The sequence below is a fragment of the Pezoporus occidentalis genome, unplaced genomic scaffold (genome assembly GCF_034315485.1).
Source record: "Pezoporus occidentalis ecotype Australia unplaced genomic scaffold, CSIRO_AGI_Poc_V1 ctg185, whole genome shotgun sequence".
NCBI lineage: Eukaryota > Metazoa > Chordata > Aves > Psittaciformes > Psittacidae > Pezoporus > Pezoporus occidentalis.
Genome location: NW_026913693.1, coordinates 797,449 through 825,386, shown reverse-complemented (window position 1 = coordinate 825,386; position 27,938 = coordinate 797,449).

The window sequence follows — 27,938 nt, the reverse complement described above, 5'->3', positions numbered from 1 at the left end:
CTGGCCTGGACAGTGAATTGGAACTGGCTGAAGAAACATTCTAATCCAATTGTAGGTCTTAACAAAAAATAAGATAACCTGGAGAGGGAGATTTGGCTGCAGTCAGAGGAAAGTAAGGAGAAACTTAGAACAGAATGTACAACTATTAAACAGTTAAAAAGATTTAAGACTAGGAGCCAGGAGATCACTGAAATTTGACTGGAAGGGTAGCCTAAGTAAACTGATGATTATTTCCCCTGAGGACCTAACCTAAACATGGAAAATATCAGGAATATGGCCATGCTGTAAATGGCATAGGAAAAACCCTTATATACCAGAAAAAACAGGCTGATGAGGATAAGTCCTTTAAGCCATGTATCCTGCCATAATCTTGAAGTGATTCTGAGAATTTTATCTAGTTACAGCTCTTGGTGGTGACTTTGAAAAGGACCTCTGATGTATTTTAGCTCCTTTACATGCTGTTTTACACAGAGGATAATAATCTCATTTTACAGCTAGGGATATATGTCATTATGACAGAACTCTGTTTTTTCAATTTCCTTTTTAAAACAGTAACAACAAATTTTAAAATAATTATTTCGCCAAGTCAGGCGATATTGTCACTAAAAATGTGTGATGAGACAATTGCAGGCTGTATTGTAATGTGGAAATAATAAGATTGAATTAAAAGCAACAGTACAAATTTAATACCAGCATTTTCAATTTTCTTTCAAAATTTTAAATTCTTATATTTTTTTTGTGGTCATCTAGTTGAAAAACGTGGTACATAAATGCAGTTTCTATAGATAAATGGAGAGAGAAATAGAGCAAAAAGGAATGAGTGAGCAACAGTGCCACTATTTTGGTTTGTCAGAAAATCATTGGATTAGCATTGCCAGACTCATATAACCTTGTGCAGGAGCTTAAAAGAAGCAAGGTATTTTCTATTATTTGTACAATTCATACTTCTGAAAAAAATATATATACTGTAGCCTAGGCAACTCAGACATGCTACAATCTAGGTTGCTGCTAACAATAGAATGAATTGTCAGAACTTACGGCTTTGCCACCTGATATGAAAATATCTAAATAAATAAAATACTCTCATCTCACAAATGTATTTCTTTCCTCATAAGCCTGTTGATATAAGTTATTTGGTGGAACAGTTTATCTTAACTGAAAACACACTTGCCTGCCAGTTGAAAACAACTTTTCTTTCCCAATCTATTTACCCAAATTAAACTCTGAATCTGTGACTGTCATGGCAAGCCAATAACCGTACACTGATGTATATGATGCAGTGTTAAACAGATGTGTCATTGTTCAGTATCTGCTTCTGGGAGTTGTAGCAGCACTTTTGTTTACTTTTCAGCTGATTAATTTCAGATTTTCCAGGATCTTTCAATTCTTAGTTTTAGTTACACTATTTTAGCTAGGAGCTTTCAATAATATAGTTTAATGTCTTAATTATGATTAGTGTCACCTGATCTTTATATGGTTGTATCCAGGCACATTTCTGTTTCTTGCTTTTTAAGAATGATAATCTACAAGCATGGACATCAACAGGAGGCCAAAGACAGACAAGGGGCAAAAATAAACTTCATTAATAAGGACTTAGTGAATTATATGCTATATATTAAAGAGTATAAAGATCATTTCCCTAACACAGTTTTAGAGTTTATTTTTCCAAGTGGAGCTTTATTTAGTCCATTAGTAAGTAATGTAGTCCCATTGAAGGACTAAGAGCCTGATATTAAAATAATAACGCATTTTCTTCCTTCTGTTTTCTTTTGTGATCATAAGTCTTTAGGTATCATGTTTTAAAAATTCTCTTTAATAACAAGAAAATTTATTTAAAGAAGTGCGTGGGAACAGACATTTAAAAATAATGCAGTCTAAATTTCAAGAACTACAGGAAATAATATGTCCCCTTAAAAGCCCAATCTATCTGTACATCTGAAAAGAGGTAGCGCTCTCATTTCCCTGGATTCAGGGAAAAATGAAGAATGTCTCGTATATTCAGACGTGCAACAGACCAGGTACTGAATTAACGTAAAGCACAAATTAAAAATCTCTTTGAGATATATTGTTTATTATTTGTTTCAGATTCATTCTTTTTTATATGCTAGGAACAAACCACCACAACCAGTTTCTTTATAAATTCCTTTTTCACAATTATTATATTTTAAACATTTTGTTAGGATTTCATATTTTTACATGCAATGGCATGGAGCAGTGTACCCGTTTGCTTCTTTTCTGTTTATTCTTTGGCTGAATGTTGAGAGGTACCTACTGAGAAGAAAAAAATAGCAAAGATTATATTCAAGAAGTATATCATCTGAAGTGTTAAGAAAATACAAGGTTATTACCCATTTTTCAATCAATAGGGTACTAGTGGTGACTTCTTAAATGTGCAAATGAGTCCCTACAGCATAGTTTCAAGTTACTTTTCTTTAGAAGGAATAGCATGAGAGCAGAAGGCAAATGCTGATTAGTATTTAGTTCCTAGATTATTTTTTTTTTTGTACATGAGAACTGAAAATAATGACTGCGCTGATTTTTTTTTTTTCATAGTAAAAAAGAAGAAAAGCCCAAAGTACTTGTATTAGCAAAGGAGTTATATTATTACAGCTGATAGCAGTGAAAGCACAGCTGTAGTATATCGAGTATATCAAGTACTCACTAACACAGGTATACACTGCTATTATATATTGCCTGAATTCAAACGTTTGAAAAAAAATCTCTAGCTTCATATAACTTTTCCTGAATGAGCCACTGGCAACCTTGCTGTGGCTGTGTATCAGCGTTGTGTATTATTCTTCTCAGCAATCATCTGTCAAGTAGCTAGTTATATGAGAAGATTAAAAAAACAAGGGCAGCAACCACAGCAGCAACAAGTTCTAGTTAATCTATAAAGAGAAAAATCACATTTTAACAGTTTTGGAACAAACAGTTACATTACAATACTACAGACAATTTTTGCATAGAGAAAAATAATAATAAGTCCTCTGACAATATACACTGAACTCATGGCACTTGTGCTTTCTATTCTAAGATATCATTTGCCTCTTACCTACTTAGAGTTAGGCTTTGACTCTGGAAAAGCAACTTAAGGAAGAGAACTCTTGCAAACCTCTATAGAAATGTTTCTCTGCATGGAGAATTTCAGGAATCAGCAGGTAAATATTACTGAGAAAATGAACATGGTGATATTTTTTTAAAATTTGCATCCCTTAAGTAAAACTGAGAATAAAATGTCCTGATTCAAGTTTGAATCTGTACTATGAACTTTAGAGTTCAAAACAGGCAATGCTTCAAAATGCAATTGGATAGACAGAAAAAATATATATGCAAAATCATATTTTATTATCTGGGGTTTCATCTTTTTTCTGAAACCTTGAAATACAAAAATTTGCAGAATTATTTTTCTGTGAAAGTTGAAACAACTTATTTTTTCATTCTGACTATTGTGACTTTAAGAATTGCCTTAGACTCAAAGAAAGTTGTGAAAGATCTCTGCAAGGAGTACCGGCAAAATCTCATCAGTCCTACTGGCTTCCCTGTAGCTGGCTGTTTATCCTATAACTCCTTCTCTTGCAAGCCATACCTGGGGGGTAAAAAACACCAACAAATAAATAAATAAAAAAAGCCTAACTGATAATTACATTTGGTTGGATGGAGCAAAGTGGATTTCTGTGCTGTGCAGCATGAGCATACCTACTGAGCCACCATCTGCACACAGTCTCTCTGACTAGATCTAAACTAGTTTTGCAGCAAAGAGTTCTCTGCCATGATAATGTAGTTGAAGGATTTGCTTATCTTTATAAGGTTGTGGATAAGTTAGCAAGGCCACAAAACTGTATGATGGAAAATTTCATCTGCCAGGAAAATGAGTTAATTTCGGTAGGTCAGAGAGTATAAAAGATGCAATAAAATGCCCTGTACGAAATGTTCTTGTTAAGCACCCTCTACTTTGAATTTCCTGACATGTATATTGTGACCTTCATGTGTATTAGAAGTACTTTTTCAGGTAGCCATTCCTTGCCCATCTTTTAGTCATATTTGGAAGCCAATTTCATCATGTAGTATCAGCATGGTGAATCCATTCCAGATGAATATCTCTAGGATTCTGGGCCTGAATCCTAGCTATAGTCCCTGAATTTGGAAGTAATGATATTTACAATGTAGAGACCTTTAATTTACCCAGAGGCTGCCGAAGTCAATAAGAAATTTTCATGTATTTCATTGAACTTGTGCTGGTTTCTGGGATAAACAGTTGCCACTATGTGTAGAACTTGGGTCCTTGGCATTGACTTCTTCCCTTTTTACCCCTCCTAGATTAGATATCTCACTCCTCACTTATCTGTTTCCATTGATCTCCCACTCTTGGCTACTGCTTCCTCATTTCAGTTCCGCCACTTTGTGACTGTTCCACAGCCCCTGAAGACTTGTCCCTGCATGCTAGTCAGACCCAAGTCTCTTCTCTTCTGAGCCCTGCCACTAGCTTCTCAAACCTTCAGGCTACTCCAGATTTCTGCCTGCTGCTCAGAGGCTTCCTGCAGTGCAGGCCTCTTCCTTGGACCTCTTCTGCTCTTTACTATGTCATACTGTCTCTGTCCCATTATTTCTTTTTCCTCCAACATTGCAAAAGAGGATAGGTTACTATAGAATTATCCTGTTTGGCTGCTGATACATAAATCCATGAATTTTTACCTGTGTTATTCAGTATTTTAGCTGGTGTCAAAGGAATATCAACTACTTGCCTCAGAGCACTAGAGCAAAAGGAGTTTTTGAGAAATGTCACTTTTTTTTTCTGTGGGATAGTTTTATTCATTCGTATAACTGTGAAAATAATTTTTTTTCAAAATATTGGCAAAGTCCACCAAAATTTTGTATATATCCTGGATTAAAAAAAAAAAAAAAGAGAAAGAGGAAAGGAAAGAAAAGGAAAAAAAGAAAAGAAAAGAGAAAAGAAAAGAAAAAAAAGAAAAGAAAAGAAAAGAAAAGAAAAGAAAAGAAAAGAAAAGAAAAGAAAAGAAAAAAAGAAAAGAAAAGAAAAGAGAAAAAAGAAAAGAAAAAAGAAAAGAAAGAAAAGAAAAAAGAAAAGAAAAGAAAAGAAAAGAAAAGAAAAGAAAAGAAAAGAAAAGAAAAGAAAAGAAAAGAAAAGAAAAGAAAAAGAAAAGAAAGAAAAGGAAAAGAAAAAAAGAAAGAAAAGAAAAGGAAAAGAAAAGAAAAGAAAAAAGAAAAAAAGAAAAGAAAAGAAAAGAAAAAAGGAAAAGAAAAGAAAAAAAAGAAAAAAAAAGAAAAAAGAAAAAGAAAGAAAAAAAAGAAAGAAAAGAAAAGAAAAGAAAAGAAAAGAAAAGAAAAGAAAAGAAAAGAAAAGAAAAGAAAAGAAAAGAAAAGAAAAGAAAAGAAAAGAAAAGAAAAAGAAAAGAAAAGAAAAGAAAAGAAAAATAGATACAAATTAAAGCAGAACACTGGGACTAAATTCCTGATTCCCAGAACAGCCTACCTTTTATGCAAGCATCAAAGGAGAAGAAACATGCCTCAGGCTAGTAGGACAATGTAGCTGTACTATGTTTCTTTGAACTGTGATGTTTTACTTCCCATGGGTCACTCAGTGAGATTCAAGAGAGTGGTTCAAGAGAGAAAAGACCTGGTCAATCAGTTAAAGTAATATGTAAACTGGCTTTTTCTGAAAGAGTTATTTTTTCTAACTATGAGCTGAAATTCTCCCTCATCTTGCTTTAGAATTGCATTTTTTTTCCAGTGGAATTCATTCATATAAATACTACAATAATAACAGCAAAATACATCCATCTGTATCCTACTATCTTCTTGTGTTAGTAGATAACTTGCTTCTTGAAAGATTGCCCTTTTGTTTTGGAAAATCATAGTTTAGAATCTGCAGCTGTATGGTGCTCTGAGCAATGCATCTGAATATTGTTATATCTGAATTTTAACACTGAACTATGTCTCTAAATTTCCGTGGTGTATTGTGAAAGAGCTGAATATAGACTGCTGCAGAACATTTTAACATTCAGCTTTATAATAAATACAAACATATATTATTTCTAAATCTTATTTTAAGAGACTTGTGAGCTATAACATTTCAAGCCCTGTAAAAACCCACTGTAATTGTCTTACTATACTTGAATTTAATCATAAACTCTCAGGTAATTAGAAGATGATAGAAAGCTATGGCAGTTGTATCGCTGTTTGTTAGCAATTCAGCTACTCAATCTCTGGCAATGAATCAACCTGCAGGGAAAGTTTCTGAACAAGGTCACATAATTTGTTATCCAGAAGGTGAGGACAAGGTCTGTGTCTGTAAGGGAAAGGAAGCAGACCTACGCTTCACCCCCAGCAGAAAACATGCAAGTAGCTTTTATTTCCGTAATAACTTGTGTTGGAAAATAAAACATTAAAACCTCCAGTTGTGAACCTGTGCATGCTGACTGCTGTGAACTGCAGATTTCATGTGTGTTGCTGTACTGCTTGAACAGGTAAACTACCCCTGAAATAAGCACAGAGCTAGAAGCAGGACTAAAAAGGACATGTTTGTTTCTTCAAACATGGCTTTGTACCCTCATCTTTTCTATTCAGCCTTCTCTTCAGAGTAAACCAAAAGCACTCAAACATACTTCCTAGAAGTTTAAACTGCATTCCTTCTGAAATATTTCTTCATCCCTTCTTCATTTTTAAAAATAGGCTAACAAACAGATAGAAAACATGAGTTATTACCCCACTCTCAATTTTCCATAAGACCTTTACTGAACATGGTAGTATACCTATTATTCTTCTTTGGTTGCTTATTGCCAAAATAACTTGCTGCTTGTAAAATTCATCAAATGTTGGCAAAGATTTCTTGGTCCATTAAGTCCACTTTGCTCTTGGCACAGATTTGGAAGCAGCATGAAAGTGATAAAAGTGATTTTTTCCTAGGCAGAGCAACTCTATAGAAATCTGGCAGCAGATTTTCTCTTCCTAGACCAGCTGTACTTTACAGACCACAGTACAGTACAGATGTTCCCATATTTTTTAAAGTTAATGCTTTTTCTATAAGACAATGAAACTAACTCATGCTGTCAGAGATAGCTTTTTCCTTCTTTCATGATGACTCATGGAATTTCTTGCTTTCATGCCCTGTTCTATATTAAAATTAATCTATTCTGAATAAGATTACTGTACCATGTCATAACTAGACATATAAATAAATAAGATATGGAAATTTAGTGTATAAATTGATGTATAATATAATTTTCATATTTAAACTAATATATAATTTTGTAATAAAACAGTTACTTATATAATAATGTATATAAAATTAAAGTTACACAAGTCTTGTTAATAATTTTGTGCCCATGAAGAACAGCATGATACAAACATTTTACCGTATTTATTCTAGCTAATGCATTTAATAAATTCTAAAAAATAGCATACTTCTATATTTTTCTTACTGGAGGTTGCTTTCTATTTTAATTTAAATAGTAAATCACATAAACTATCTCATAAGGGTTTTATAAAGATTCTGTTGTTCAGCTTTTCAGTGAAAAAATATTTAAGTGAAAGCATGTATAACAATGAGAAGCCCTAAAATATTAGAACTATAAAAATGAAATTGATATGAAATGAGTTGGCAGCGACATTTTTATAATAAATAATAATCTCCAGGTTCTATGTCATCATGTCAAGACTTATTCAGTGGGAAGGCAGCACAAATGTTAATAATCATGGGAGAAATAATGCAGATACTACTTCTATGCTTACCATATTTGGTGAGAGCTTTTCTGATACAGGGACAGAACAAGATCTGTTGCGTTCTATTTTGTAAAAGAAGCATGGAAGTCATAAATGATCTGTTGTTCTTTTCTTTCTGATTATCTCACTTTAGCTCACTTTGAAACCATGGGCAACTCAGCCCTGTATGAATACAGCTGTCAGTAGATCTGCTTGTTTGTTCTAGCAAAATAGTTTACTATGAAAAAAATTGTCTCGCTCACACTCTCAATCTAGCCAAGGTAGAACATCTCCAGAAAAATTAAAGGAGTTATTCTGCTCATTGTTAATTTTTTGAGCACCTCTCAAATCAAATTGTAAATGGGTAGATTACAGAATACAGAAATGTGTCTGTATTTTTACTAATCTAATTGATATATAAATATTTATTTTTTTTAGCAGCATCAGAATCCTTCTAATGAGTAAACTTTTGAGTTTCCTAGAAGAAATTAATTTTTACACAAACATGATAAATCCCTGTTGTTCCAGGTCTGTTGCTTTGTGTCCTAGGTATTGCCTGCCAGTAACTCCCAAAGGCAGATTAAACAATACTTTGATGGAGACTACCGCAAAGGACAACTGCAAAGGGGTACGCTGAAATCTTATGTTTTTTTTTTCCTAAAACAAAAAACTTATTAATATTGATGTCTTAATTTGCACTGAATATGTAATCTTTGCATGTTTTACAGTCTCCTTTATCATTAAAATCTCTGGGGAAAAAAGTAACGGCTGGGTTTCATTTCTTCTAATGAAGAATACTTCTAATGAACATTAGGTTGACTGTATTAAAGAAATAACTTAATACTGAAAAAAACATGTATTCTGATTATTTCTGTATTTTTTAGTAATTGGTTCCAACAAAAATGATCAACATGATGTCTGAAAGATGAAAATGTTCCCTGGATTTTCTTTAGGTGAAGAACAGTGACTAAATGCGACAGCCTTAAAATTAGACAAATGTCAGCACAATCTCTACTGTTACTTTGTTTCCACCTGCCTCTTAAAAGAGCCTCTAAAAAACTCTTGCAGCTGAATACCGAACTGCAACCCTGCTGCATTTAGCAGATACCTAAAATGATTGAAAAACAACTAAGTTCCTATAAAGAAGTTAGCTTTCACCATGCAAATCCTAAGGCATGAGGTCATTTCAGTAATGCTTTGTCATCATTCTGAACTACTCAACTAGCTCATGGTCACTTCTTGTGCACCAGAACCCTGGGGTCATTTATTTCAAAGCCTTCTTAGCGTTTTCTATGCAGTCAGTATATTTTCTTAACTGAATATTTATACGACAGTTTATAACCTTATTTGCTGATTATAAATCCCTGGTTTTCTTTGCAATACTTTGTAATGTGCAATTTAAATACATAATGCCTGTCATTAGAAAAAATACCATCCACAGTTTTAAAGACAAGTAAGGATATGTTTATATGTATGAATGAGTGAGAAATTTTCAAAGAAAGACATTTATCAAAGCGAAGTAGTATCTGTGTTCCCCAAACAGTCTATAATTTTACTGCAATTTCCATAATTAACTAAACATCTTGAAATGTAGTCTGCATTTTTCTGAAGATAATTTTCACTCAGTGTCTGCTCCGAAGTATATTCACTGTGACTCCCTTCAGTAAGTCTTCATTTTGTCCAAAAGCTGAGTGAACATACAGCCACATATAGCACAAATATTCATATAAGAAAAAATAGAATATGTGAAATCAAGAAAAAAAAGATACTTATTGTCCTGGGTTTAGCAGTAGCAGTCAATTTTTCTCCTTCTTGGTAGCTGGTGCAGAGTTGTGTTTTGTCTTTCAGCCTGGGAACAGTGCTGATAATACCGATGTTTTCAGTTGTTGCTAAGTGATGCTTACCCTGACCAAGGACTTCGTGAGGCTCATGCTCTGCCAGGGAGGAGGGGAAGCCGGGTGGAAGCAGAGACAGAACACCTGACCCAAGCTAGCCAAAGAGGTATTCCATACCACAGCACGTCATGCCCAGGGTGGGGGGTAACTGGGAGTTACCTGGAAGGACACGGGGTCTTCTGGGTCAGACTCATTTTTCGGCGGGTGGTATCATATTCTTTTCCCTTGTTATTTTCTCTTATCATTGTTGTCGTTGGTGGTAGCGGTGGTGATTTGTGTTGTACATTGGTTGCTGGACTGCTCTAGTCTCAACCCGTGGGAGCTGCACTCTTTCAATTATCCTCCCCATCCCTCCGGGAGCGAGGAAGGGGAGAATCCCCGGGGCAGGGGGATGCAGGCCTCGATTGCTTCCAGCCCGGCACCACTCACTGGGACTGAGTGAACAATCGGTCTGGCTAGGGTTTAAACTACAACACTTATGCATGCTGGGGAAAAAGAAAATATAGGGAAAATAGAATTGAAGCAGAAATAAACTTTAGTACAAATTCATTTTATTTATCTGTTTATGTATCTGTCTGTCTGTCATTAGCTTAGCAGGAAATTAGGTCTGATTCTCTCTTTAGTATAATACCTCAGTACAAATTCTCCTGCAATCTCTGAAAATTCTGAAATGTCTTTTCAATCCATCCCTCTCTTCTTTAAAGTACTAACATGAAGAATTATCATTCATATCTTGAAAAAACCCCTTCATTTTTCTCATTGTTTTCATTCTGTCTTAAGCTTGCAATTCTGGACCATGATTACAGTTATTGCTATTAAAGTAAAAAACTACTGTTAACATGATAAAAAATAAAACAGTTTTTAAAAGAAAAAGGGAAACATAATTTTCAGAGATTTTCCTAATTTTTGTTATGGACATTTTGAAAAGAAGCTAATGAATGACATAAGTGTGTTATTAGTGTCTTTGTATAATTCCTGTTATTTAACAGTATGTTAATAATATACCAGTAACAACTATACATTTCACAAATTAGAGGGAATGCTTATGGCACTTTCACATTTTGGGGGTTCTACAATTTTTCTTAGTCTGTTACAATTTAGAAAAATTTCTCTTGCTAAGTTTGATGTGAAAAGAAAAATATTTTTCAGAATCAGTCACTGTAAATGGCAAGTTTTTCTGAATGAAGTATGTATTATTGGACACTTTTCTCAAATGAAATAGAAATATGAAAAAAAAAAGTTTGAGTTTTTTTGTTTGTTTCCAACTTGTTTTATGTCATGTTCATTGAAACACTATTTGAATCTAGAAATATATTAATCTGAAAAGAAAATAACTATTATTTTTTTACAGGGATGCTAACACTATAATGAAAATTAGCCCATATTTCCCCTTTTTCTCCATCATGTAAAAAACCTATTTGAATATATGCCTCTGGATGTTGTAAGAGTAAATACTTTTAAAATTAGGTGCTTTTTTTTTTGTAAGGTAACTTTTTTTCCTTTTGACCCTACCAGCACAGTTAAGCCAGGGTGTGAAGGCACCCACCTGAAATTAAAAATGACCGAATTAACCCCAGAGCTTTCTCACCTCTTGCTCTTCTAGGCAATCAACAGAATGCCCTCTAGTTCTGTTACATGACTGTAAAAGAAGCTACTGTGATCTGCTGCTCTTATTTTGCCAGAAATACTTCAGCCCCTGTAATCTTGCTTATTTTAAACACTTTACTGATACATCTCTTTTTTAAGTCCAATACATTTCAACAGAACTGTAGCTCCTGTGAATTACTGAGCGCGAGCTTCTCTGGCAAAAGCAGTAACTAGCATCAGACAAAGACATTTCAAATACAAATAAGAGCTGTATTCTAGCCTTCCAAGACGTATGATCTTTGTTGTGTCTATGGATCAGCCTAGGAGCCTTGATTAGATGGAATAGACACATTCTTCCTTAAGGCCTTTTGGAGGTAAAATCTTGAAGCTTCCACCAGAACAGGACCGCATTCAGTGTTCCCAGAACTTTTACTACACCTGCTAGACTCTTATTTCTTTCATGCACTTCTGTATTGGTTTTGGCTGGGACAAATTTAATTTTCTTTGTAGTAGCTGGTACGGTACTCCATTTTGGACTTCTGAGTAAAAGTGTTGATAACACACCAGTGTTTTAAGTGTTGCTGAACAGTGCTTGCACAGTGTCAAAGCTTTCTCCATACCTCATTTGACCACACCAGTGAGTAGGCTGGCATGACAAGAAGTTAGAGGGGAACACAGCCAGGACAGCTGACCCTAACTGACCGAAAGGATATCACCTAGGATATGGCACCATACTCAGCATACAGAGCTGGGGGAAGAAGAAGGAAAAGTGGAATGTTTGGACCAGCAGTGTTTCTCTTCCCCAGTAATTGTTACACGTCATGGAGCCCTTCTTTTCTGGAGATGGCTGAACACCTGCTGCTAACATGAAGTGTTGAATAGATTCCTTGTTTTGCTATTCGTGTATGTGCAGCTTTTGCTTTACCCATTAAACTGTCTTTATCTCAACCCACAAATTTTCTCATTTTTACCCTTAAACAAAAGATTATATATTGCATTTTCACTTTAAAAGTACCAGTTTTGCATGTTCTTCTATATTTTGGATATCACTCTTGCCCTGAAATACTTTTTAAATCACTTCCAATTTGTTGCTAAAACATATAAACATTCTATGTGATTAGATGGGTCATAAGTCTCTCAAGAGTAATGGAAATATTTAAATTGTTTCAGGAGAGACGCATACAATTGAGAATTACTCAAATCACCATTTTCCTGCAGAAATCTCTTTTGCATGAAAATATGTTATTTTAGTAAATTTGTTGTAACCCTTCCCCTTCTTTAACCAAAAAACTTCTGCATCTATGGAAATATCAGTTTGCTCACTGGAAATTCCAAAATAAAGAAACATGTTCAGATGGCCTTTCTTTCTTAAATCTTCTTAGAATTTAATATTACATTCCTTGGCTTTCTTTTGTCTGTGTCTTTCTCTTATCTATTTTATCCATAACTGTATAATCTAGTCTTTTCATAAAATGGCTATATAAAGTGGACAACCTATAGTCCCTATGTTAGGCTTTTCTTGACAAGCTAAAGTTTCTGAATTTGGTTGGGGTTTTTTTTGTTATTTTGTTATGGAATACTGAATATAAATTACCTTTAGAGATTCATAATAAATTTTATGTTTGCAGACCAAAATGACATAAATGTACTTCAGAGAGAAAGTGATTCTATTTCATCATGTAAATTCTTTCCTCTGAAATTTTTCAAGTTAAATAATCTTAAAGTATATATCAGCATCAAATGACTACTTTTTTCAGAGGTTGAGACTTGATCATTCAGGAGTCCTAAAACAACATCAGAGTTCAGCACATTATCTAAAAAAATTAAAAAGTGTTAAATGTAGGATTTTGACCCCTAACTCTTACTGGCATCCTGTCTGTTTCTTGAATAAGAAATGGAATTCAGCAGACAGAGACAGGTCGAAAGGTATGGATACCAAGTCCCCAAGCAGATTATTACGCATCCATCAGTGTAGTAACTTGAATAACCATTATTACACATTTGTTGTAAATATTCAGTCTTGCTAACTTCATAAATTAAACATTTTTCTGCCAGGGGTAAATAAAATTTTGTCATCTAGTCCCTGAGGTTTGATAAAGCAATATATAAATATGTCTTTCCCTGTTATTAGCTTTAAATGCAGAATATAGTGGCTATGCTGGAGATATATAGTTTGTATGAAACAGTTTGACACGCATGGATATTGCAAAACCATCATCCCAGAGAAGCTCTGGTCCTGCTGTCTTTTCTGTAATGAATCTTTCAATTTTAAGAAAGACTACTTAGTTGAATAGAAATCTCTTGGGTAATGCCTCCCTGGAACAGGTTGTCTCCATCCCTGGAAATTTTCAAACCTTGTCTAGAGAAAATACAGCCTGACCTTACCAGTGCTAGCAATAATTTCAAGTCAGAGGTTGGTCTGAAAAGCCTCCAAGACTCTCTTCTGACTAACATTTCTATTCCTCCCTGACTGAACTGTCCGATGAAGGCATTTTCACTTGCACATGGCTGCTTCATACTGACAAGGAGGATACAAACCAAAGCGCTCTATGTATTATTTAGTGGAACTGAAGACATCAGTTTCCAGAAGTGTCATTTTGAAACCTTTGAATAACTTCATTTTAACTGTGAAGATTTACCCTGAAGAACTGTGAAGAAACTCTCTTTTCAGAGAGATTTTAAAGTAAGTTTATATAAAAAAATAGGAGAAAAGAGAACAGTTGAGACCCTTTCCATATCCAACATAATTGTAGAGCATGTTGTAAGATCAGGCAAGAAGTTTTTAGAGGAAAGAATACTGACTGATGTGAACATGTGGAGTCAGACAAGGAAGAGAGAGAGTGGGGATCTCCAGATCTAGGACAGTCTCTGCCTCAGCATCTTGCTACTATGAAATAAATACAGTATGTGTGCTGACTTGCTGCCCAAACACCAAGATACAAGTTTCAACTATTCTGAACATCTTTTTTATCACTTGTTGTCCTGGGTTCAGGAGTAGCAGTCATGTTTTTTTTCTTTGTGGTAGCTGGTGCAGTGCTGTGTTTTGACTTCCAGCCTGAGAACAGTGTTGGTGAAGTCGATGTTTTCAGTTGTTGCTAAGTGATGTTTACCCTGACCAAGAACTTTGTGAGGCTCATGCTCTGCCAGGGAGGAGGGGAAGCTGTGAGGAAGCAGAGATGGGGCGCCTGACCCGGGCTAGCCAGGGAGGTATTCCATACCACAGCATGTCATGCCCGGGGTGGGGGGTAACTGGGAGTTACCCGGAAGGACACGGGCTTCCGGGTGGGACTCGTTTTCTTGGCCGGTGGTATCGTATTCTCTTCCCTTGTTATTTTCCCTTATCATTGTTGTCATTGATAGTAGCGGTGGTGATTTGTGTTGTACATTGGTTGCTGGACTGTTCATGTCTCCACCCGTAGGAGTCGCACTCTTTCGATCCTCCTCCCTGTTCCTCCGGGAGCGGGGAAGGGGAGAGCCCCGGGGGGGGGGGGGGGACGGACCTCGATTGTTGTCAGCTTGGCACCACTCACTGGGAGTGAGTGAACAAGCTGTCTGACTGGGTTTAAACCACGACAGTTCTTTTTGGCGCCCAACGTGGGGCACGAGGGTTTGAGATAAGAACAGATCTGACTGGATTGATAGTCACTCGTCACAATGCTGATTTATTGGCTCTCAAGGTTGTTCCTCTTGATCTCACAGTTTCAGTATATCGTATCTTACGTCCATCCGGTATTTGCTGTATCAGTGTTTTTCAAGTGTGGGGCTCGGGCTAAGGTTTTTGTCCCATTGTACTTTATGGTAATGACTTGCAATACAATAGAATCATTGATCATGAAACTGATCTGGCTTATGTTCCCAGGGTGGTATCCACCTTTATACTTTGGGAGGTATATAATAGAAGTGCTTAGCAATTACACATCTTTTTTCTCCTTCTCGGGTGGTCAACCTGTGAAGGAGACATCCTTTTACCCTCCCAGTCCTCCCCCCAGACCATTTACATTTGAGAGTTTTGAAGTTTCTGAATGGCCTTTTAATGCTTTTGAGACTTGTTTGCTGATAGTGACGGGAATCACCATGCTAACACGCATACAGAGTGTGTTTTGCCCACTACTGATTTCAAGAGTTAAGCAGAGTCAGGTTTGGGTCTTGTCTGGGGTCAAACAACGATGTAGGAGGACCAAGAGATTTTCCCTGAGGCTGGACAGCCATGAGTGGCAGGGTGTGTGGGACAGTATGGGCAAGTATCTAGGTCAGTGGGCCCCTCCAGTACTTTGGAATTTCACTACCGAACAACTGCAAAATCCAGAAGAATTAGTAAAACACTTAAATGAGGTGTGTGGTCATTCTGGCCATACCAGAGATGGACAAATCACGGCAACGTGCTGGGGCTTGGCCTATGCTTACAGGGCCTTGTTCAACACTATCCAGCACCTTCAAAAGGAAAAGAATGTCAGTGGATCTGAGGGCAAAGCAACAGTCGCTACTCAAACTTTGGCTGCAATGAACAGCGCAGCTACCCCAGTGGCAAGTACAGCAGCTGCTCAAACTTCAACTGCAACAGACAGCGCGGTTACCCCAGCTCCAAGCACAGCAGCTACACCACCCCCAGCAATAAGTACAGTTGCTACTCAAACCACAGTGATAATCACTGCAGCCAAACCAGAGGACCAATTCGTACCAGTATTGGTTGCCCCTGTACGCAAGAGAACAAGCAAAAAGGAGGCAAAAAGGGTGAAGCGAGATGAAGAAACAATAAATTCACCACCCGGTCCAGAATCTGATCAGGAGTCATCATCACATGACGAAGAAGAAGAAGAAGAGGTAACTTCTCGACCTCGGACCTCAACCAAGCTACGGAATATGCGAAAAGATTTTACCTGTCAACCAGGAGAGCACATCATCACCTGGTTACTCCGATGCTGGGGCAATGGGGACGATGGTCACGAACTAGAAGGTACAGAAGCCAAGCAGCTGGGATCACTTGCTAGAGAAGGGGGAATTGACAAAGCAATTGCAAGAGAGAAAAAGTCCCTCAGCCTTTGGAGGCGGCTCTTGGCAGCTGTGAAAGAAAGGACAATGTTAAGAGTCGCTCGGCCAAGTGGACTACTATAGACAAAGGCATCCAGTCTCTGAGGGAATCGGCCATCGTAGGGATGCTCTATCACACTGTTGTGGTTTAAACCCAGTCAGGTAATTCGCTCACTCACTTCCCCCCCTTTCTTGCCCTCCCCCTGCTCCCGGAGGGACAGAGAGGAGAATCGAAAATAATGCAACTCCCACGGGTTGAGATAACAGTTTAGTAACTGAGGTATAACACAAATCACTACTGCTACCACCAATGATAATAATGATAAAGGAAATAACAAGGGAAGAGAATACAACACCTCAGCACCAGCCAACCGATAACTTGCCCCCCCCAGCCCGACCAAGCTCTGACCGATACCTCCTCCAACCCTGCAGTCTCCCAGCCCTTCTGGCTAACTCCCAGTTACCTTCTGGGCATGACGTGCTGTGGTATGGAATACCTCTTTGGTCAGTTTGGGTCAGGTGTCCTATCTCTGCTTCCTCCTGGCTTCCCCTCCTCCCTGGCAGAGCATGAGGCTCACAAAGTCCTTGGCCAAACCAAAACATCGCTATCAGCTCTGTTCCCCGGCCGAAAGTCAAAACACTGCACTGCACCAGCTACCAAGAAGGGGAAAAATGACTGCTACTGCTGAACCCAGGACACACATCAAGCCGAATAATGGGGATACACCTATAGATCCAGATGAAGTTGAATGTACACAACCCATGTGACGAAAACTTACACGGAATGCACCGTCATCATATGCCCATTCATTGGCAACAGTAACCTGGAATGACATAGTACCACTAACAGTGGATGAAATGGTTCATAAACTCCGAGAGTTCGAAGGCAATCTCACCCCTTCCATCATCTCAGCTGTGAAAAAACTGTCCCAGGACCTCAAACAATTGAGGGACGATCTATCTGATTTATCCAGCTCCTCACGTGTACCAACACACGTCTCAGCTATTAACAAAAGGCATCCTATTGTTCAAGAGAGGAGATACAGGAGGTATACGCCACGGGGTACCCTATGGTTTTACCTGCTAGATCACAGAGAAGACATGACAAAGTGGGGTGGAAAACCTACTTCAGCTTTGGAGGAACGGGTGAGTGAACTGAAGAGGGGAGCAAGGGCCAAGACTGATCGTCCCATGAGAGCTACGGCTTCAGTCTCTGGTGAGCAGTTTCCCAGATGGAATGGAAGAGCTGATTTTACTCCAGCTTCTGTGATAACGAAGAATAATCCCTTTCACCACGACTTAAGTGTCCAATGCTGTAACGACCATTAGAGGGGCCCTGCCTCCAGCCAGGTGGAGGTAGGGGACAATTGGATTTACTGGACTGTGTGGATCACATGGCCTGGAACATCAGTCCCACAGGAGTATAAGGCTCTAGTAGATACCGGTGCACAGTGTACCCTGATGCCATCAAGCTGTCAAGGGGTGGAACCCATCTATATTTCTGGAGTAACAGGAGGATCCCAAGAGTTGACTGTGCTGGAGGCTGAAATCAGCCTGACTGGGAGGGAATGGCAAAAGCACCCTATTGTGATTGGTCCAGAGGCTCCATGCATCCTCGGCATAGACTACCTCAAGAGAGGGTACTTCAAAGACCCAAAAGGGTACCGGTGGGCTTTTGGTATTGCTGCTTTGGAGAATGAGGAAATTGGGCAGCTGTCCACCTTGCCTGGTCTCTCAGAAGATCCTTCTGCTGTGGGGTTGCTGAAAGTTGAAGAACAGCAAGTGCCAATTGCGACCACAACAGTGCACCGGCGGCAATATCGCACCAACCGAGACTCCCTGATTCCCATCCATCAGCTGATCCGTAGACTGGAGAGTCAGGGGGTGACCAGCAGGACCCCCTCGCCCTTTAATAGCCCCATATGGCCAGTGCGAAAGTCTAATGGAGAATGGAGACTAACAGTAGACTAATGTGGCCTGAATGAAGTCACACCACCACTGAGTGCTGCCGTACCGGACATGCTAGAACTTCAGTATGAACTAGAGTCAAAGGCAGCCAAGTGGTATGCCACAACTGATATTGCCAATGCATTTTTCTCAATTCCTTTGGCAGCAGAGTGCAGGCCACAGTTTGCTTTTACTTGGAGGGGTGTCCAGTTCACTTGGAACAGACTGCCCCAGGGGTGGAAACACAGCCCTACCATTTGCCATGGACTGATCCAGACTGCACTGGAACAGGGGCAAGCACCAGAACACCTGCAATACATTGATGACATTATTGTGTGGGGCGATAGAGCGGAAGAAGTCTTTGAGAAAGGGAGGAAAATAATCCAAATCCTGCTGAAAGCTGGTTTTGCCATAAAACGGAGTAAGGTCAAGGGACCTGCACAGGAGATTCAATTTTGGGGAATAAAATGGCAAGATGGACGTAGACAGGTCCCCACAGATGTGATCAACAAGATAACAGCAATGTCTCCACCAACTAATAAGAAAGAAACGCAAGCTTTCTTGGGTGCAGTGGGGTTCTGGAGAATGCACATCCCAAATTACAGTTTGATTGTAAGCCCTCTCTATCATCTGACCCAGAAGAAGAATGATTTTAAATGGGGCCCTGAGCAGCAACAAGCCTTTGAGCAAATTAAACGCGAGAAAGTTCATGCAGTAGCCCTTGGACCAGTCCGGACCAGGCCAGATGTAAAAAATGTGCTGTACACTGCAGCTGGGGAGAACGGTCCTACCTGGAGCCTCTGGCAGAAAGCTCCAGGGGAGACTCGAGGTCGACCCCTCGGCTTTTGGAGTCGGGGATATAAAGGATCTGAGGTCAGCTATACCCCAACTGAGAAAGAGATACTGGCAGCCTATGAAGGGGTTCGAGCTGCTTCGGAAGTGATTGGCACTGAAGCACAGCTCCTCCTGGCACCCCGGTTGCCCGTGCTAGGCTGGATGTTCAAAGGTAGGGTCTCCTCTACACATCATGCAACTGATGCTACATGGAGTAAATGGGCTACACTAATTACACAACGAACTCGAATAGGAAATCTCAGTCGTGCAGGCATTCTAGAAGTCATCATGGACTGGCCAGAGGGCAAAAATTTTGGAATGTCACCAGAGGAGGAGGTGGTGCGTGCTGAAGAGGCCCCACCGTACAATAAACTGTCAGAAAGTGAAAAGCAGTATGCCTTGTTTACTGATGGCTCTTGCCGTATTGTGGGAAAGCATCGGAGATGGAAGGCAGCTGTATGGAGTCCTGGACGACAAGTTGCAGAAACTGCTGAAGGAGAGGGTGAATCGAGTCAGTTTGCCGAAGTGAAAGCCATCCAGCTGGCCCTGGACATTGCTGAATGAGAAAAGTGGCCAGTACTTTATCTCTATTCTGTCACTACAGTCTCTAATGAAGAGTCCCTCCCCAGCATCCTTGTAGGCCCCCTTCAGATACTGGAAGGCTGCTATGAGGTCACTCCAAAGCCTTCTCTTTTTCAGGCTGAACAGCCCCAACTTCCTCAGCCTGTCTTCATACGGGAGGTGCTCCAGTCCCCTGATCATCCTCATGGCCCTCCTCTGGGCTTGTTCCAACAGTTCCATGTCCATTTTATGTTGAGGACCCCAGAACTGCACACAATACTCTAGGTGAGGTCTCACAAGAGCAGAGTAGATCACCTCCTTCAACCTGCTGGTCACGCTCCTTTTGATGCAGCCCAGGATACGGTTGGCTTTTCTGGGCTGCGAGCAGACACTGCCGGCTCATGTTCATTTTCTCATCAACCAACACCCCCCACATCCTTCGCCACAGGGCTGCTCTGAATCTCTTCTCTGCCCAACCTGTAGCTGTGCCTGGGATTGCTCCAACTCAGGTGTAGGACTTTGCACTCAGCATGGTTAAACCCCATGAGGGTCAGCCCACCTCACAAGTGTGTCAAGGTCCCTCTGGATGGCATTCCTTCCCTCTAGCGTATCAACCGAACCACACAGCTTAGTGTCATTGGCACACTTGCTGAGGGCACACTCAATTGATGACATCAAGCTGTGTGGTTCGGTTGATACACTGGAGGGAAGACAAAAATAAACCACTAAACCACGGAATGTTTCAAAGAAATAGTTCTTAAATCAGTTCGTCTACATTGTGCAAATAATCTGTTTCGCGTACTGAGAATTACATAACTTCTATATTGCAACATGAATAAAAGTACAATGATCTTACAAATATTCCATTAAAATAATTTTATGTTACAATGTTTATATGAATATATTTTTTAAAATCTGGTTTTCTTTTACATCTTCTTCATTGTTCAATATCTGTAGTCCGCTAAGAGATTCCAAGAAGAAATAGATAAGTAAATACATTAAAAGATGTTCTTTTCCTCTACACAAACAAAATATTTTCTGGGACACAAGCAAATTACAGTTTCTTACATCAAATAAAGGTAAATAGCATTCTGAATTGAAAAATAAATGCCCTACTGTTTTTTTTTTCTAATCCGAATATCAAGGTCTGAGGAACCTCTTTGATATAAGTAGAACCATTTATATAGCTGGAATTTCAGTCTCTATAGAAATACTTTTAACATAAACTGCCTGAACCACTATGGTTCAATGATAAGCATAGTCACAGGACACTTAAATATAAATTATACCTATTTCAGGTTAGTTTAGATCCAATTCCACATTTTTCTAATGTTATTGATTTTTTCCCCAGTGAAAAATAGCGTGCTATTTTACATTGTGCATAAATTCCGTCATGCTTTACAGGTTCCCCGCCTGTTTCTCTTTCCTTTGCACAACCAGAAGTGCCACTGAGCTGCATGTGATTTCATGGATAGAAGAACTTTGATTTCACAACATGGATAGGGACACATAACTTTGAAATCCTAAAATGTCAGGTAACAATGTGCAGAAATTGTTCCTAATTGGCATACCTTCAAATGCCATAAAATTTCTCTTTTAGCATTTAGTAACTGTTGTACTACAAAGTGCAGCAGCATCCCAAGTTGATTTAGACACTAGCATGATTTGAAATTTATCAAGATAGAAATGTCAAGAGACTTGAAACTATCTGAAGTTCGCAGAAGTCAATGCAAAATCTTTCTTGGAGGATGCACATCTTATGTGTCCTGCTATACATAGGATACTTCGTAAAGAAGGCTGCAAGGGTTTTTCAAGAAAGTCAAAGAACTGTGTATGTCAGAAGAAAGATATTTATAATCATGTACTTTATTTGCAAAGAAAGATAAATAGGATCCAATATTTCTTGTCATAAATTCATTCCTAATCCCATAGCTGTTTCGCAATTTCTTACACTGTGGGAGTCTGAACACAAAACAAATAAAGGTTGTAACTTGGCAAATGTTTACTTTGGATTGAGATGAAGAAACTGTAAAGAAGTTCTGTGCACAGACTGCACTCAGATATAGGGGAGTATCTCCACAAGCCCAGAGGTGTACAGGGGCACAAAGAGAGCTGGGAGCCCAAATTAAGGACTCAAAGGAAGGCACCGTGCCTGTGCCCCTCCCACAGCTATCCCAGAGGAGCCAGCATCACCATTCTCCATGCATGAAACCCATCAAGAAGAGTCAATGAGATGGCACCTTTTGGACTGAGGGGGTTTACTGCCTAGAGGTATAGGACACAGTATACTTGTTAGGTGCAAGAGGAGAACATTTTAGGATTGCTCAAGATGTACGGTGTGCTTACAGCTGGAAAAGAGATAGGAAAAAGGAGGGATGTAGGTGATTTTGGAGAAACAAGCATGGGAAAATTGAAGTGTGACTGGCTGAGAAAGGTCCTGTTATGTGTAGTTAGTTTGCTGATCAGTACACTCGTCTGGCCATGCAGTCTGCCCTATCATGTTATTAAATTCCTAACTCTTTTTGCCAGGTTGAGAGACTATTCTGTGTGTATGCGTATGAATACAGGTGTGATTGCAGCAGCTAGAGTCATACTATGGATCAGATGGCCCAGGTACCAGGGTGTCTGAGATACTGGATTTAAGTGTCAGCAACTGAAGTGGGAACTCAGGTCCATAAGGAACTATGTGTCCATGGAGCCAGCAACTGAAGCAAATGCAGGTGTATGAGGAAGCATAAAGCACTCATGAAACTCAAACCAAACTAGCAGGTGAATAGGTGACAGCCTGGGAGACAGGGGTTTGTGAAACCATAGGAAGAGCTCGAGAGGCTAAAGGGATCAGGGGTTTCTTCACAGCTAGCTCTGTGTGTGGGGGTTTGTGAGTAAGACAACCTCTACCAGCAATTGGAGCAGGACTGCAGCCTTGGAGTTCATATGTCTGCATACCAGCACCTGAGGCGACTTGGATCCAGGGGGCAGTTGCTGGGCAGAGTGTCTGAGCCCAGCTACTGGAGCAGTCCATGTTTTTTTGATTTTTTTCTTTCTTCTCACCAACGGATCAGCCAGAGAGGGCAGAATGTGGAGATGTGGCCGTTGCTGCTGTTCTGTGCTCTTTCGAGTGCTCTGTGCGTCTGCCTGGGTACTCTGTTCAGACAGAGCTGCGGTATTTTCACCTCTCAGGCTGCTGGATTAAGCCCTCCTAACAAATACCAGCATGAGACTGACTCAGAAATAGAGAAGGACTAATGGAAAGTGAATTTCTTTCATGCGTGTATTCACTTTTCTCAGCTCTCTTGGACTCTGGACTGTAGCAGACTAATTACACTTTTTGATAAATTTTACCATCCTGCCAGGTTTTTTTCTGCTTTCAGGCCATCTGTCATGTCCTTTAGTTAAATTCTCTGAAAAAATCTCCTTTCATTTAATACCGTAATATCAAACCACATCTGAAAAGGCCATGCAGAGTTAAACAGCAATATAATTCGTGTTAGTACATGCAATAGCATTATAGCATATTGCGTTATCACTCCTTTTTGTAGTCTGATGTTCCCGACACCGAAAGCTAAGCTTTTGCAGTAATTGTTATTTACCATTTCTGTTCCAGCATACTAGAATAACATCACATGTCCTGAATCATTGTCTCCACAGCATGGACCAACTATTTTGTCACACACCACAGCAAAAAGGCAGGTGGTGCTCCTTCCAATGCATCCTTCAGAAAATTCTGGCCTTTCCTTAACTCCAGCCTGTGAGTCAGGAATGAACCACCAAAGTAAAAACTCTAATGGATGCCAACTGAGCCACCGTAGCTGAATGAGCGCTCATAAGTTATAGGAACCGTTAGGTAAGTTCAGTTAGGTTGTTTTGTCCTAGTGTCTAGGCAAAGTCACAGTACATCACTTCGGTTGTAGGCTGAGAGCATGCACACAGTCAGATCTCAAGGCTCAGCTAATAGGTAATACTGTGTCTCTTCCTTCCAACTCCTTCACATACTGCAACTGACAGTTGCAGTTTAGGTGTCCAGCTAGATGCAAAGTAAACGTGCAGTTCTCTCTAATATAAAAACACATCCTAGTCTAAATAAAACTCCTCATGCTTCTGATGCCATGTAAAAATAAAATCTGTGGTATAATGAGATAATTGTTCTGAAAATTAGTATGTTCTTGGCTATTTGAAAAGCTACTTGAGCTTCAGCCATTATCCTCCATGACAAGAGCAAGCTAGAAAATAAATGGATTTCTTTTTCCCCACCCAGCTCTCCTGCACTCATCTCCAGGATTATATCTCATGAGCCTCTTCCACATATATACCTGAACAGGTCCAGATCTGATTTCCTGAAAATCAGGGTTGTGATCCTGCTATTTGCATCTTTGCCTTTTCTCAGGATCCTCAAAAATACATCTCATGCTGTAAGGAACTGACCAATTTTCAGTGCTCTAAAGTGTCAAGTTGGCACTTCTGCCTTGTAAGTTAACATTTGAGATGCTGTAAGAGGCAAAAGCCCCTGAATTTTGCCGTACAGGCATAGCAGGGCTACTGTCATGATACCTTATGGAATATTTATGATGTTTCCTAGTCCAATATTGAGAAGTGGTAGATGACAGTAGAACTCGGAATGCATATCTGTATAGTCTAGGTACTGCCACAGTAGCTAACAAAATTATTACCTGCAGTGCATCATAACATTCTTAAGGAAGACCACTTGGTCTTCTATCACTCCTACCACCTCATAACAATTTAATTTCTCACTCTGTCCATTGTCTTCATTTGCTCCACTATCCCTTTTATAATCTTCTTTTTCACCTGTTCGGTTCAATATTTTGCACATGGTTTGATGTAGTCATTTGTGTGTGATATTACAGACTGTTATAGGGGATAAAAATGAAATTATGATAATAGTCTTTTCTGGCTGTAACTTTTTTGAGTGTCTGGTGTTATACGAAATCTGAATTTGTGTTGTCATCCAGGAATACTCTGTTTTTCCTGAACATAGTAAAGTTGACCCAAAGCTCATTAAAATCACTGCAGAGATGCCAAATGCCTTCAGGCCTTTACAGAACAAGGAAATATTCTAGACTATAAAGCTTGTGAAAAAGTGTAAAATAAAGGCTTAGGGTATAAGGACTGAAATCTTCATTAAATCTCTGCAGAAATACTACTGTGGAGCATATAAAAATTCAGCCAGTCTTAAAATATGCTCACTTGTAACTGTTCATAACTCTATCTAAGAAAAACAAAATAAAAATAGTATTTATGTATCTCAAATGCAGCCTGCAAAGTTGATATAGGAGACATTTATTATTCATATTTTTAGCAACCTTTGGGTAAGATCATGCCTGAAAATCATTCAGATCCTGATCCAGAATTCCAAGAGGAGTTTTAATGTTGATCTGTGTGAGAACCACAGGTAACACAAATTAAAAGATAGAAAAGAATCAGGTCCAGATTGCTGTCTTTGCATGCTTGGCTGAAAGGGCTGTAAAATCTCTATTTTCCGCCTTTGCTTTAGCAAGCATCCCTTTCCAGTACCATTTTATACAGAAATGGAGTAGATGACACACACAAGTAAGCTAATTGTAAAAGAATAAGGCAAAACACATTTAGCACTCTTTATGGACCATCAGCAATGCTGGAGGTGAATTATCCTTTTCTCTCTTTATGTTTATAAAATCTTGGTATTACAGACAGTCTGTATTATTTTTCTTAAGATTAATTTAACAGAGTGAGGAATACATTTATGTGTTACTTTCATAATGATACTTTTTAGGCAAATAACTACCTGTGACTACATGCATTAACGTGCCTTTTAATGATTATTTTCTTATAGTGAACCATATAAAGACTTCCTTTTGAGCAACTATCACTTCAGTACCTCTGTCCAAATTTTAAATGGTAAAGTTTTGACACACAAGTATTTTAATATGAATCACAGCCTAGCAGTTTTCTGAGATTGTGATAGGTTTTGTGTTATCCCAGAGATGCTACTACCGCCGCTGATAGGCTTGGTCTTGGCCAGCAGTGGGTCTGTCTCGGAGTCAGGTGGCATTGGCCCCATCAGGCACAGGAGAAGTTTCTGGCAGCTTCAGAGAGAAGCCACCCCATGTAGCCCACCACTACCAAAACCTGACCACACAAACCCAATACAGAGTTTTAAATTAATTAATGTCACAATTCTTTCCTTTGGTATTTTTGAGCTTTCCATTGTCAAGGATGATATGGTATAAATTTAAAACATCCTGAACCACATTTCTTTTTAAAGGGGAAAACATGAACCCTTTTGGAAGCAGACTGTGTGTTTTAGTTGCTGTTTTGTTCTCTAGAAATTATACTTCCCTAGTGTATGTGGGCATTGATTTTATAAAATCATTTATATGAAGCCTTGTTCTATGTAATTCTAAACTGCAATGGATTGTACTCATGATTATGTTGTGCTAAATATGCTGATTTAATCAATCGCAATGGTTACTGCAAATAAGTTTCATTTTGCCAAAATAATTAGACAATAATTGATTCATAAAGAAAAAATATTTTATTTTCCAGAAAAATTGTGGTTTTTTTTAATCTCTAATTCCTTAACAAATTACTTTACTTGATACAATTATCAACTTTTCTATAGCAAGTCCTTATCTGAGTGGAAATCCTGAAACTATGTTTCATTTTAATATATGCAATAAGAAAGATTTCTTAAAAGGGTAAGATCTGGGATGCTTGGTGCCTATTCTTATATTGTGTAAGCATTTAAAATAAAAGCCAAATCATGCACATTAGAAAAGTGCTGGCAAGGGGTTAATGTATGTATAGAATAAAATTGTTTGTGTACATACTTTTAAAAATACAGTTTATTTATAGTTTTATATGTCTGGTTTAGATATCTTCTAAGGAGATGAAGCGGTAGGCTGACACTACAACTTTCTATGGCAGTACTGACTGCAACTTTTACTCCAAGAGAAAGTTTCAAATGTTCATTTTATAAGCTGATTTTCAAACTGTGAATGAAGATCTACTGAGTTATCTGAGTTTAATAAAAATGATATGAAATATAAAGGTCGGGAATGACGTTATCTTTGCAGCATTGTATTGATTTGAGCTTATAGAGATAAGCTATAATGTTATTTATTAAAGATTTAATAAACCACTAGCTATCAATGGACCTGTGAATATCTAGAAGGAAAAAAAAAAAGTTCCTGCTAAGAGACAGAAAATAACTGAATTTATTTTTCTGAACACATAAGTAAGCAAGCATAAGGAGAAAGAAGGAAACACTTTCTGAATTATGCACTGAAATATCCTTTGAGAAAGTTTTAAATTTCATTCTGGCAATAACAAAATATTAGAAACATACTAAGTATTGATGGTTCTTCACATTTTATGGTGCTGAGAACTAAGAGATTTTTTGAAGAGGTTTTCTAATAGTTTTCCTGGATTTAAAAGACAGGTACTGACACCTTTTACTTACATGGATTTACTCTACTTTCCATAAATGCTCCCACTGACATTAAAAGTATTATTTTACAGGTCAGTAATTTATGAAGCAAGTCCTTAAACTGAATCATTAGATCTATCATTATGCAATTAAATAAAAATATCCAAACATATTAAAAGAGGAAAACTCTAGCACAAACCTTGCATCTAAAGTTTAGTTGTAAAATAAATAGTAGCCTGTCCCAATTTCTTTTCTTTGTTGTGTAAATGAGTAAGGTCTTTCTCAATTAGTTCAACACACCATTGAATAGATGTCTTCTAGATTTTTTAAGCCTATGGCATAAAAGAGATTTATCTGACCAACGCCACATCTGGGTTTTTTTGAGTCCTCAGTAAGGCTGACCGCTCACAGCAAGATTATCCAGTAGTGCCCTTCAGTATTCATCCCAAAAGAAGCTCGTATTTATTCCTGGTTCCGTAATAAAAATCCTAAATGATTCTATATTTAATTAATAAATCTTAAAAATGTAAAATCTCATACCTTTTTCCTGCATTTAATTATATAAAGCCACAACTAAGAGAACCTGGAGATGCAAACATTTGGTGTTCTTTTTTAATTTCCCAGAAAAGGAATTTAATTTATTCAGTTAAATAGCATAGGACATTACAATTAATAAGGATACCAAATTAAATATTATAATTTCATCAACTACATCTTCAGAGCATGAAAGTGAAAAGGAAGGTAACAAAAAATGCAGGTCTTATTAGGTTAACTTCTGTTTACAGAAGACAGTGTTTGTGAAAATACAGTTGCATGATTGTTCCCTAACATTACTTTTGCCCTCTTGTATTCTGCATCTGGAAGGATCAAAACTTTTCTGAATCTTGCTCTTAAGAGAAAATTCAAGATTCAAACTAAATTTAATGAAAAAAAAAAAGTAAGAA